The following is a 12,673-nucleotide window of genomic DNA, read 5'->3' on the forward strand; positions in this document are numbered from 1 at the left end:
AAGGCTATATAATGATTACGAATCAAATAAAAACTTTTCCGTATGTTGGTTGTTTTCATGGCAGTTCTCGAAATTAATACTATGACATACATTTATATCCAGCTTCAGAAACCTGGAAGTTACATTTAATATTTTGTTTTCAAATGGTATGTTTCACACCGGGGGGGGGGGGGAATTTATTGTTTTGCCAATATATCCGCAGATATGTGGTAGACGAAAGTGCATCTGAAAACAGTGGAAAGACTTTTTTTTATTCTTTTAGTTAAATCAACATAGTACTTATGATTAACAGAGCAAAAACGACAAACGGCTGTGGGTTTCTGTTTCCCGTCTGAATGTTTTCAGTATAATAATGTAAGCTAACATGTACTGTATGTAGCAAGCTGTCCTACCCGTTACCCAATAAATCCACTATGATATTCTTGTCTGTATTATTAATAAATCCGTTACATTCCGAGTCGCAGACTTTTATCATTGGAATGAATCTTTGTCTGAAAATACAATATTTGGGACACTATTCACCACCAACATGGTTTCAGTGGTGAATGATGCTCATGTACCATATAATTATCTATTAATAGGACTGTATATTCCCGATTCATAATCTAACCATAATCTACCCTAAAATCGTTTTCTTTTATTCCCGTTCTCCCTTGTCTGGCTTGTGCACTAGATGGTGTGAAGGTTAGGGCCTCGCAGTTTTAACGTTGAGTCGTTACTCCGTATCTTTTCTCCTCCGTGGTTCATGCTGGGCGAGCAACAAGGTGAGGGAAGCGAGACTGTTTCGGTTCAGGGATTCACTTGATGCTTTGCCGCGGGAGGACAGAGGCACTTTGTTTTGATTCATTTTTACGACATATTGGTTAATTTCATGAGTGTTTTAAAGACGACTATTATATTAAATCTTTTAGGTTAAAGTGTACTTTGAAATGAAAATTCCTGGCGAAGCTGTACGGCAACTGAAATGATTCAAAGTCTACTCCTATGATGCACTGTTAGTTTCAGCCACGCCTTATTTAGCGTCATAATTCTTTGTCCATGGTGTTAGGAGGACGATCTGTATATTATTTTGTTACAAAACTCGTGATAGGTAAAGTAAATCAGAATTAATACGTACAGAATACGGGGGTATTATTAATCTCAAAAGGAATTCGAATATCAAGGTCGCCATTCCCATCCACAGCTGACCGTCAGACAGAATACCGAGATCTGTCTCTAGCCATATAAACAGTATCACGTCCTCTATTCCAGGGGTTCTATTATAATCCATTGATCCAATTTTTTATGAAGTGGCTGTACTGGAAGTAGTAACATGACGATCTCCGGCTTCGATGGTTGGACAAGCGGTGGTTCGATCCTCGGTGTGGGTAGGGTAGTTTTCAGACAGTCTCTCATTCTCATCTTAGCTTCCCTCTGCCGGTCCTCACATTCACCACACCACACCATCACACCACACCACACCATCACACCACATCACACCACATCACACCATCACAGACCACACCACACCACACCACACCACACACACCACACCTCAGCGACCGTGTTCTCAAGAGTTTTGGAAAGGTCACTGGGTGCTGAGTTAGACGCAAGAGAGAAACAGAAAGTGTTACACTGATTTGTACCATTACAGTACTGTGTCAAAACATGACAACCTAAAATACATAAAACATCCATGCACCACACCACATTGTACAGTCATGGACAAAAGTCCTGCAACCGGCCGTAGATCCGCACTTACCATGAGGAATGATGGCTAAGTTATCCACTAGATGGCTCTGCTACTTGGACACAACTCGAGAACAGAATCAGACAACGCTGTGAATGCACGAGAAATATGCCATCTTGTATATGACGCATTACCCAGAGGCAGCAAATAAAGACACGCACACGAAGAAAATTGTTGTTTGTTGTAAGAATACCTGTGTAATAATTAGATCTGTGGATAGAGATGATGCTTTACTTGTGATACTCGTCCATATAGTACTTATATGGACAGGAATCATGACTCTTCCTTCAGTTTATCACGTAGCGGTTGGGGGAATATAATGATGCATGATTAATAGCAATTTATTAAATATCTTTATGGATTATACCATACAAATTACAGCTTTTTGTTTCTGCGTCCTTTGAAAATGTTACATCACTATCGTGTGGCACCATATCATGAGATGAACCATAAATACCATCATTATATATTCCAGAGTGACTTTTCCTTCGTAATTATTATGATCATACAATATTAAAACCCTCTACATACAAAAAGCACAGAACAAAGTTACCACAAAGTACAAAACGGTTTTACTTTTTGTTTCGGCGATCCAACCTCTATTTTCGGTCGATGGAGAGGTTGCCAAGGTGAACTAAAGACACATGAAAGCTTTTTGATAAATATAAGACAGTTGGGAAGATACTGGATACACTCAGGTGATGGTGTCTTGCAGATAGTGACTGAGACGTATGCCACAACTTTCAGCATAACTATTGCTTACAGAATGTCTTCATAAAATACCCCGCCGTTAGCCTTACGAAATACCTACCCCACAGATCCCCCGATAGTATACCATCTCCCCCCCCCCTCCCTGACCCCCATATGATTACCTCCTCACTCGAAACTCACTCACACACACTGACTCCAGTCTCCCAGTATAGAATGGTAAACATCCGACGTAGTTACTTCGACTGCGATACGACTGATAACCAATACTGTAGCTGCGTAAAGTATGTTTGCTACTGTTTTTACAATATCATGATGGTGACATATTGAAATGTTGACTGCTAATCGCTTTAGCCAAATATCAATGACAGTTATTACTAAATAAGGGTCTTTTCACTTGTGCATGTTAACGGAAGAATTCACTATTACATCCTATGAATAAATTTTTGTTAAGTCTGTGAAGCAAAATAACTGGGATGGGCATACATAAGGAGTATTTAGTCATATTTACTTTTTATGTTAAGACAAGATATAATTTTAAGTAAAGTATGGTAATTGTCAAATATGATCTGGTCTGTATAAAAAGAGCATTATATTTTCCTTCCCTATGAAATCCGTAAGGTTTGTGCAAAGTCTTATGTCTCTCCATAGACGATTGAATCCATTTTATCACTTATATCCGAATCTCAGGTATGGCAACACCACGAGCTGATTCTCCCGACGTCATCTCTATCCAGGGACGTATTAAAGGTATGTGGCAGGCCGGGGACACCACTGCCAACGATAGCTCAAGAACTTGGAGTCTCCAGGGAGACCGTATGGCGTTGGGTCAAACGATGGCAAGAGGAAGGCGTACTGACGACAAGACGGAGAAGCGGAAGGCCAAAGATCACGAGTCTTCAGGATGACCAAAGGATCTTGCAGACCGCACGAGAGAGACCCATGATGTATTCCGTGAAAAAATAGCTAGAGAACTGCAGCTGTCCTGTCACCACCGCGCCACACGTCGACGCCTACATCACGGAGAAATTCACTGTTATGTCCTAGCCGTTAAGGAAATCTTGATTATCGCTCACAAAGAGGCACGTCTAGGATTTGCATTACAATCTCTGCCCATGGACGTAGAATTCTGGAAAACCAATATTTTCAGTGATGAAAAGGTATTCACTTCGGTAGAGTCTGGTGCAACACAGTGCTGGCGACCCCCTAATACAAGATACCGTCCTGAGAACATCAATGAGATAAGATGCGGACAGGAACTCTGTGTCATTATGGGGGTGGCTGTGGGGATATGGACCGGGTGAACTAGTGAAAATAGAAGGACGTTTTAACAGCCAAAAGTACATTCAAATACCAGAGGAAGTGTTGATTCCCACTGTAAGAACAATAGCTCTCCCTCACCCAATGCCCAGAAGGTTTGTTCATGATAACTCCTCTGTTCACTGTAGCAAGTTGGTGCGGGATTGGTTGAGTGCACACCGCGAGTTAGAGGTAATGTTCATTTACGAAATCATACGTGTGGCGCAGCGTACTTTCCTATTTATCATATTATGAATGCATAATGTAATATCATCTGGCAACGAATAATTTCCTCAATCTTTATTATGAATGAATAAAAACCTCATGAAATGGCTTACTTATTTAATATACCTGTGATATGTTATAAACTTCCAGATATTTTCCATAGTACAAGGCGCCTTTACCTAATGTTTAGAAATAATATAGTTTCCTCTTATAAAATAAAAGACTGCATTCACTTGAAAGCGAGTCTTTCCGTTGATAACACTCCTCATTGTTTCTATAGTTCATATGTACTATAAACAATTATTCTGTATAACATTGATGTCACTACCTGTGAGAAATGGATATCCTGGATTAACTACTATGCACCATTTACGCAGAGTAGTATAATAGGTCAGAATGTTAAGAAAATACTGAGATTCTCGACCATAAAGGTGAAAAAATAATACTGGCAAATGATCTCCGTGCAGAATACATGCGAAACATCAGACACTAGTTTGGTCTTAGGGAACCTCAGTTTCGGGAGGAAGAGTAGAGCCATAGTTTATACGACCAACATCTTTACTCGCCAAATGTTTTGACATCCCAGTATGTCATCATCTGTGGTCTAAAAGAAAAAATTATATACAAATAATATAGTGGGCAAAGTGAAATACAAGAACAACTTTTTTTTTTTTCCCCTATCGACCATTGGGGCCGGAGACCCTGGTCATTAAGGCAAAAATATAGATATGTATATACATTGATAAATATGTACATATATATACGAATATATATATATATATATATATATATATATATATATATATATATATATATATATATATATATACACATCCATGCATATGAAAATAGACACTTTCATGCACACGTATATATATATATATATATATATATATATATATATATATATATATATATATATATATATATATATATATTGCCAGACGCTTCAATCCCGTTTAGGGTGGCCACAAACAAATCCCCTCCAAGTCACACTGTCCCACGCCATTTCACTGCCCTGTTCCCAACTCACACCCCCTCTCTCATATACCTCTCCACCCCATCCCTCCATCTCATCCTCGGCCTCCCCCTCCCTCTTCCCCCCTCCACCTCACTCACATACATTCTCTTCGTCAGTCTTTCACCCTCCATCCTCTCCACATGGCCAAACCACCTCAGTGTGTTTCTCATAACGCTTCCTATCACATCCACATCCACACCTCAACGCTCCTTTATATCTTCATTCGTCAGCCTGTCTCTCCACGTGACTCCACAGGCTCCTCTTAAATAACTCATTTCCACTGCTCTCACTCTTGACTTGTGTCCTTCCAACAATATATATATATATATAATAATAATAATTTTTGTTATTATTTTTTGTAGAATTATTTTTATTATTATTATTATTTTTTTTTAACCTTATATTACTTATAAACTAAAATGCCTAATATAAAGACCCTAAAACTAATCACCTGACAGACAAATAGCTAACCTATACTAAATCCTAAGAGACAAATAACTAGACCTACACTAATGGTAAAAAAGCCTCGACCAAGAGAACACCATCGACTGCAGATATGAAATGCCTTTCTACATTACATACCTGCACTCATCACCTGGCGACTGTCAGTCGAGGCACAACCTAATATAGGGGACATCAATAAATGAAAGGGAACCAGGCGAGTCAGGAACATTTCCATATACATCAGCTGTCGGCCCTAAATAGAATAATTTAAGCAAGATGGTATAATGTATTTACATAATTTGTATAAAAAGCGAAGAACCTCGCCCAGCAGACCACCATCGACTGCAAGTGCCCAATACCTTTCTATATTGCACACTTGCACTCATCAGCTGGTGACTGTTAGTCGAGGAACGGGTTTAATGTAGGAGACATCAATATTAGAAATAGGTCAGTGGGTGGAGGAAGTATTTTAAATACGTTAACAGTCAACCCTAATTAACAGTACAATACATACATATTTACAGTTGATAAAAACCATAACCATACAGTAAAAAAGTCACATCACTCTGATCAGTCCGGTCTCTCTCAGGAAAACCATCAATTTATCAGTCATAACAATGTCCCCATCACCCAAGATGGTGGAAAGGGTGAAGGGGACGTCTACTGCGCCGCAGTAATTTATAAGTGAAGCACGTTCACGAATAAATCGCCGACAGCGCAGGATGATATGACTAATTGATAACACCGCACTACAGATGTCACAGTGCGGTGGGAAGCGTCTTTCCATACATGGTTTCATGTGAGTTAAAATGGTGGCAATGAGCTGTAGCCAAGCCAATACCTTTTCTTCAAGGCGACTGGGGATGTTGGCTGTGTCCCAGTCGCCCAGGTGCGGCTTACAAGTTGGAATATTTAGTCTGGTCCACTGACCTTGCCACAGAAGATTTATTGATTTCTTTCCGAGAGAGAGACTCGACCGTAAGTCACGAGGAACGTCCCAAGTCTCCTCGAGCTCTACAGCCGACTTTGCAAGTAAGTCAGCCTGCTTATTGCCGTAGATACGACAATGACCAGGCACCCAGATCAGCGTGAATGACTTGTTGCATGAATGCAACTTATTAACGATGCGGCCCTGGATCTCGTGAGAGTCTGTAGTACAAGATCCAATTGCCTGAAGGGCTGATTTTGAATCAGAAAATATGACAAATGAGTCATGCCTAGAATTGAGAGCATAGTCCATGGCTTTGTCAATAGCAAAAAGTTCGGAGGTAAACACAGATGTATGAGTCGGCAACCGATACCTAAGTGCACATTCAGTCGACCACACACTTGCACCCACACATTCACTCGACTTGGAGCCGTCGGTGTACAATTGATGGGACCCCAAGTGACGAACGATGATGTTACGAAACAAGTGGTGGACCTCCTCCTCCGACACCTTGGCCTTTGGTGCTGGGATCCATGTAACATCAACGGTAAAGCTGGGTGGCTCCCAAGGCGCTATATTTTTAAGCACCAACTTGTCACAGTCACTGGGGTCCACACCAAGCTCATGAGTCAGTAAGTGGAAACGAACGGCAAGTGGCCGACGCACCCCCCACATGAGATGGTGGTATTGACGCGGGGGGGTACATGCCACATTGCCGATATTACTTTTCCTATATGTTTGTATACCGTACGAAAAGGCCAAGTGGTCACGGTGAATACAGAGGGGAGGCACATTCGCCTCCATTTCCATACGAGCTACACGGGTCCATCGGACGGCTCCAATACACATTCGCAAACATTTATTCTGTAGCACATCCAATCCTTTCAGCATGGCATCAGATGCCAAGCCATACACCTCTGCGCCATAGTCTAGCTTCGATCGAATAAAGGACTTATACACCATTAATAAAGATTCTGTCGGCTCCCCATGTAGTACCCACTAGGTACGTAAGAACATTTAACGGTTTATCACAACGAGCAAGCAAAATATTAACATGAAGTTTAAAATTCATTCTGCGATCAAAGAGGAGGCCCAAAAACTTTACAGAATTTTGAAAAGGTACTGCTTGATTATCCAAAAATAAACGCAAATCGGGGACGTTACGATTAGTGAAGACTACAGCGGCACACTTATGGACGGAAAATTTAAATCTCCACTGCAAGGCCCATTGGTGGACGGAGTCAAGGGCTGCTTGAATCCGCCCAGCCGAGAATTGTGCATTACGGGAGGAGTGCCATATTGCACAATCGTCAGCATAGAGCGAGTATTTAAAATTCCTTGGGATGGGAGCTGATGACAGAATATCATTGATCATAATACTAAATAAAGTAGGACTAAGCACACTTCCCTGCGGCACCTCGTTTTCCTGGATGAATATATCCGATATTACATTATGGGGCAATTTGACAGAGAAAGTCCTGTCCCTTAAGAAATTTGAAATAAAAATTGGCAAATTTCCTCTTAAACCATAAGCATAGAGCTTCATTAGTATACCGTGTCGCCATGTCATGTCATAGGCTTTATGGATGTCCAAGAACACCCCTATCATGAATTTTTTATTGGAAATGCCTCTGCAATACAATGCTCCAAATTCATTAAATGATCTAGTGAACTTCTGTATTTACAGAAGGCACATTGTTGATCATTTAACAAATTCTTCGACTCTAAAACAAAAAGAAGCCTATTGTTTACCATTCGTTCCATGACCTTACATTAACAAGAAGTCAACACAATAGGATGAAATGAAGTGGGATTCTTAAGATGACCAGCCTCTTTGGGTATCGGTATGACGGGCGCAAAGTGCCATGAGTTTAGGAACGTTCGACACGCCCAAATCTCATTGTACAATGCTAACATCTTAATCAGGTTGTCCTGATTAAGATGCTGGATCATACTGTACGTGATGGTGTCTGGTCCTGTGCTGGTGTCTTTACAGGATTTAAGGGCAAGGAGCAGTTCATCTAGTGTAAACTCTTGGTTGTACGGGGAGTCTACGTCTTCTGTGGCAAAGTCTAATATCTGTAGCTCAGCCATGAGTTTTTGATGTTGAAAACGCGGATCATAATTGGCTGAGCTACTTACATGAGAAAAACTCCTGGCGAGGATGTTAGGAACGTCCACGGGCTCGTCATAGATGTTATTATTTACTTGCAAGGTGGTAATGGGGAAATATGGGCCTTTATTATTTAATATTCTTATAGGGGACCAGACTTTACTTAATGGTGTTGTACGAGTCACCGTGGACACAAAGGATCGCCAGGAGTCACGGTTGGCCCTTCTTATTATTCTCCTTGCCTCAGCCCGTGCGTGTTTGTATGCAATAAAATTTATCTCAGTAGGCTGACTATCAAAAATCCTGTATCTCCTATTGCGTTTTCTTAATGCTTGTCAGCAATCCAGCGTCCACCAATGTGCTCTATGCTTCGCATGAACTGTAGAAGTCTTGGGAATAGCAGCCTCAGCTGCATGTAATATGGATTGGGTTATATTTTCGACCTTAACATCTATGGTCTCGCCAGATATATCTAAATTGGCGATCCTTGAGAAGGATCCCCAATCTGCTTTCTTATAGTTAAATTTAGGAGGTGGAGGGTCCAAAATGATATCTCGTGTATAAGAAAGACAGGTGGGTAAATGATCACTTCCCAAGGAGTCGTCGTAAGGGTCCCATGAGAAATCTTTATGTATACCAGGGGAGGCCAGAGATAAGTCAATGGCCGAAAAGTTACCAGTTCAATCATCTACACGAGTCGCTCTACCATTGTTCAGAAGACAGAGGTTGGACTGTAGTATTAGGTTGGCTACTTGCTCCCCACGACCATCAATCCTCAAGCTACCCCATTGATAGTGATGGGCGTTAAAATCGCCCAACACTAACTTATTCCCTGGCAGATGTTCAAATAGTGAATATAAAGCATCACTATCAATGAGGCCATGTGGAGGACAGTACAGAGAGCAAATAGACAGATACATGTTATTAAATTTTACTCTGCACTCGACTGCTTCCAGAGTAGAATTTAGAATCACTTCCGTTTGTGGGTGTGATTTGTGTGGGTATATGGCTACTCCGTGACCTTCATATCTTCTATACGGATGATTGTGTTTGAACTGTGGAGGATCAAGATGATCCTCCAGGCCCGTCTCCTGTAAACAAACAATGTCTGGCCTGTGTATAGAAAGCAAGATTGCTATATCTTGTAATTTATTCCCAATACCTCTACAATTCCACTGTAAAATAGTGAATGCGGTGGTTTAAGATTTACATTGGAGCCATTGTGCTTTGTCTTTTTCTGTCGCTCGCCGGCAAGCGAGCGACTACCGGGGGACCTATCCCAGTGCTTGTTCATGGAAACCTCCATATTGTCGTCAATTACTAGGTTCCCTGACTCCCCCGAGGAAGAGTTAACCTTCCCCTCCCTCGCTGGAGTGGGAACTGGAAGAACATGAGGATGAGACTGTTTTATGAGGGTGGTCATGTTACTTTTACTAGACTTGTCAGGCTTTGCTTTAGGCTGTACTGATGGAGAGGCAGCAGCAGCCTGAGAATAGGTTGAAACCTTAGGGATGTCAGTGAGAGAGTTGGAGTGGACGGGAGGCCGAGATGGAGAGGTACTGTGAGTGGGAGGACGGAGAAGGACAAGATCAGTCTGCGTCTCTACAGAGCACATCACAGGACGGGACATTACCGCTGAAGCATAGGACCTATTTGGCGTGGGAGTTGCATGCAACTCCTTCACCTTTTTCCTAGCTTCGTAATAGGAAATGCTCTCAGTTCCCCTCACCGCGCAGACCTCCTTCTCCTCCTTCCACTTGGGACAGTCCCTAGAGGAAGTGGAGTGAGTGCCCTTGCAGTGAAAGCAACATACCGTCTCAGATGTGCAATGGTCCGCATCATGACCCTGGCTTCCACACTTGCTGCACACTGGCTGGGAAGCCCCACAAGTCTTTGCACCATGCCCATACAGCTGGCATTTCAGGCAATGCAAAGGGTTAGGAATGTAAGGCTGAACATGAACAATTTCGTATCCAACTTTGACAGAACTTGGAAGAGACACTTTGGCAAACGTCAAGACAATGGTTGCCGTCTTCGTTCTTATGCCTTCTGAGTAGTGGGTAATAAATCTAGCCTCAATTACGTCTTGGTGCGCCAATTCACTTACGATTTCGTCCTCACTCATCACCATGAGATCTCTGCAAGTGACAACACCCTTGCAAGAATTCATGGAGGCTGGGATTTTGGCTTCAACATCGTAACACTGGAATTTACGCAGTTTCAGCAAATCATTCACTTGTGATGAGTTAACAGTTTTAATCAAGAGCTCTCCGTTTGCAAGTTTTTTTACCTGTTCGACCTTTCCCGCCCAGTGGTCAATCACCTTCTTGATAAGGAAGAGATTGAGACTAGACAGGGGAGTAGAACCTAGCGCATGGAGAGTGACAAAGGTGGCGTTATCTACTGGGACGTCAAGCGGGGCACGAGTCTGGCGTTCATCCATTTGGGGGTGGTCAGTCTGGTCATGCCTATTGTCATCAGGACTACCTTCCCCCCTGAAGGGGGGGGAGGCAGCAGGGGCGTCCTCCATAGTAACAACCCCTCCCTAATAGGGGAAGTGGGAAGGAGAAAAGTCAATCAAGGGACAAACAACCAGGGGCAAAACACCTATATCTGAGGTTGCCCTCTTAACCTGCCCCATCCTGTTGACGTATGGGTACATTGCAACATTTTGGATTTGTCAGTCCCGGCGACGTACTGGTACGTCGTGCAATTGCAAGGTCCCTAATTTGCACAGTTTTCAATTTTCGTGCGTGATTTTTCATATGTATACATGGGACACCTTCCTCTATTCCTCTACAAGATGCCAAGCAGGGACAATGCCTTACACCGCATAACCTCTCCCCTCCCCCCCTCACGCCATTGTCTTAGCAATTCACCTGTTACCAGTGACCTGGCCAGTAAAGATATTCAGGGCCAGAGTGATTCCCCAATCGATGACAATGTGGAGGACAAAGTTTACATAGCATTAGAAGAAGAAACACTCAGAAATATTGATCAGGTAATGTGGCAAAAAAAAGGTCAGGTATCGTGATTAGTTAGTGAGTGAAACAATGCTTATAATGCCTATATTACTGCTTGAAAACCAATATACTCTCATACTACATATAAATTCGTGCCAAATAAATAAATAAATACCGTTTATGAGTTATGTGAAATAGTTACCCTCCCATAGAACTCGTTTTCTTTGGTGCCAGCATGTTAGAAAACCCAGTCAGGTAAGGAGGAACTCCTACCTGGATCGAGTATTTTAAACCTCAGGTGAGCGATTTCTCTATGAATTTTCGATGTTTCTCACCAAAAGTGAAGGTTTTAGCCAAAAAATAAAAAAATCGAAAATACCTTGGGATTGGGGGATGTCAGAGGTGCGGAAAACCTCGGGACGTGACGGGTTAAACCACTCTAGGGAGGCCCGACCGTGTCCGTTCACGCCCCAGTGCGATCAGTGGGGGGGACCCTCCGTGGGTGATAAGCAAAGGTAAACTCAGGAAAAGATACAAACACTTATTTTATCTCTAACAGGGAGGGGAGGAAAATGAGTACTAACTAACCTAACTTTATTTAATACGCCCTAGTGGCGAGCAAAAGAAAGCTAACGCCGGTGAGGCAACCCTATGCTAGAGGAGAGCTCAGAAAACACGTCTGCTCTCTCCGCAACCATTCATGAAAGTCTCAAGAACAACAGAATTGGGTTTATGCAATGTTGAGAGGGACTGCAGACACTGCATTGTTTGACTGGGGTGTAAGTGACAATGTATAATGATTCAAAAATTCGTAGGTCTAAAATGTTACAGTTGTCTAATATTTTTAACATGATCTTTATTAAGTAAAACACCACAAATCTCCGTGTGATTCGTCACGGCTGAATGGGCAGGGTTGCGACATCTACACTCGTCCTGCTTGACAGACCCATGTGCTCATCCACTCGAACCTTGAAGGTACGTGTTTTGCTGCCACCATACCCCGCATGGCAATTAGGGCATGTTATTTCATGTTAACCACACACACACACACACACACACACACACACACACACACACACACGCACGCATGCACGCACGCACCACACACCACACGCACACGCGCACACACACACACACACCACGCGCACACACACACGGATGAGCACACACACACATACATGCTCGCACATTCACATGCACACACATACATGCACGCACATTCACATGCACACACATACGCTCG

Source organism: Coenobita brevimanus, chromosome 104 (assembly GCF_032717465.1).
Source record: "Coenobita brevimanus isolate Jiangsu-jjx chromosome 104, ASM3271746v2, whole genome shotgun sequence".
Taxonomy (NCBI): domain Eukaryota; kingdom Metazoa; phylum Arthropoda; class Malacostraca; order Decapoda; family Coenobitidae; genus Coenobita; species Coenobita brevimanus.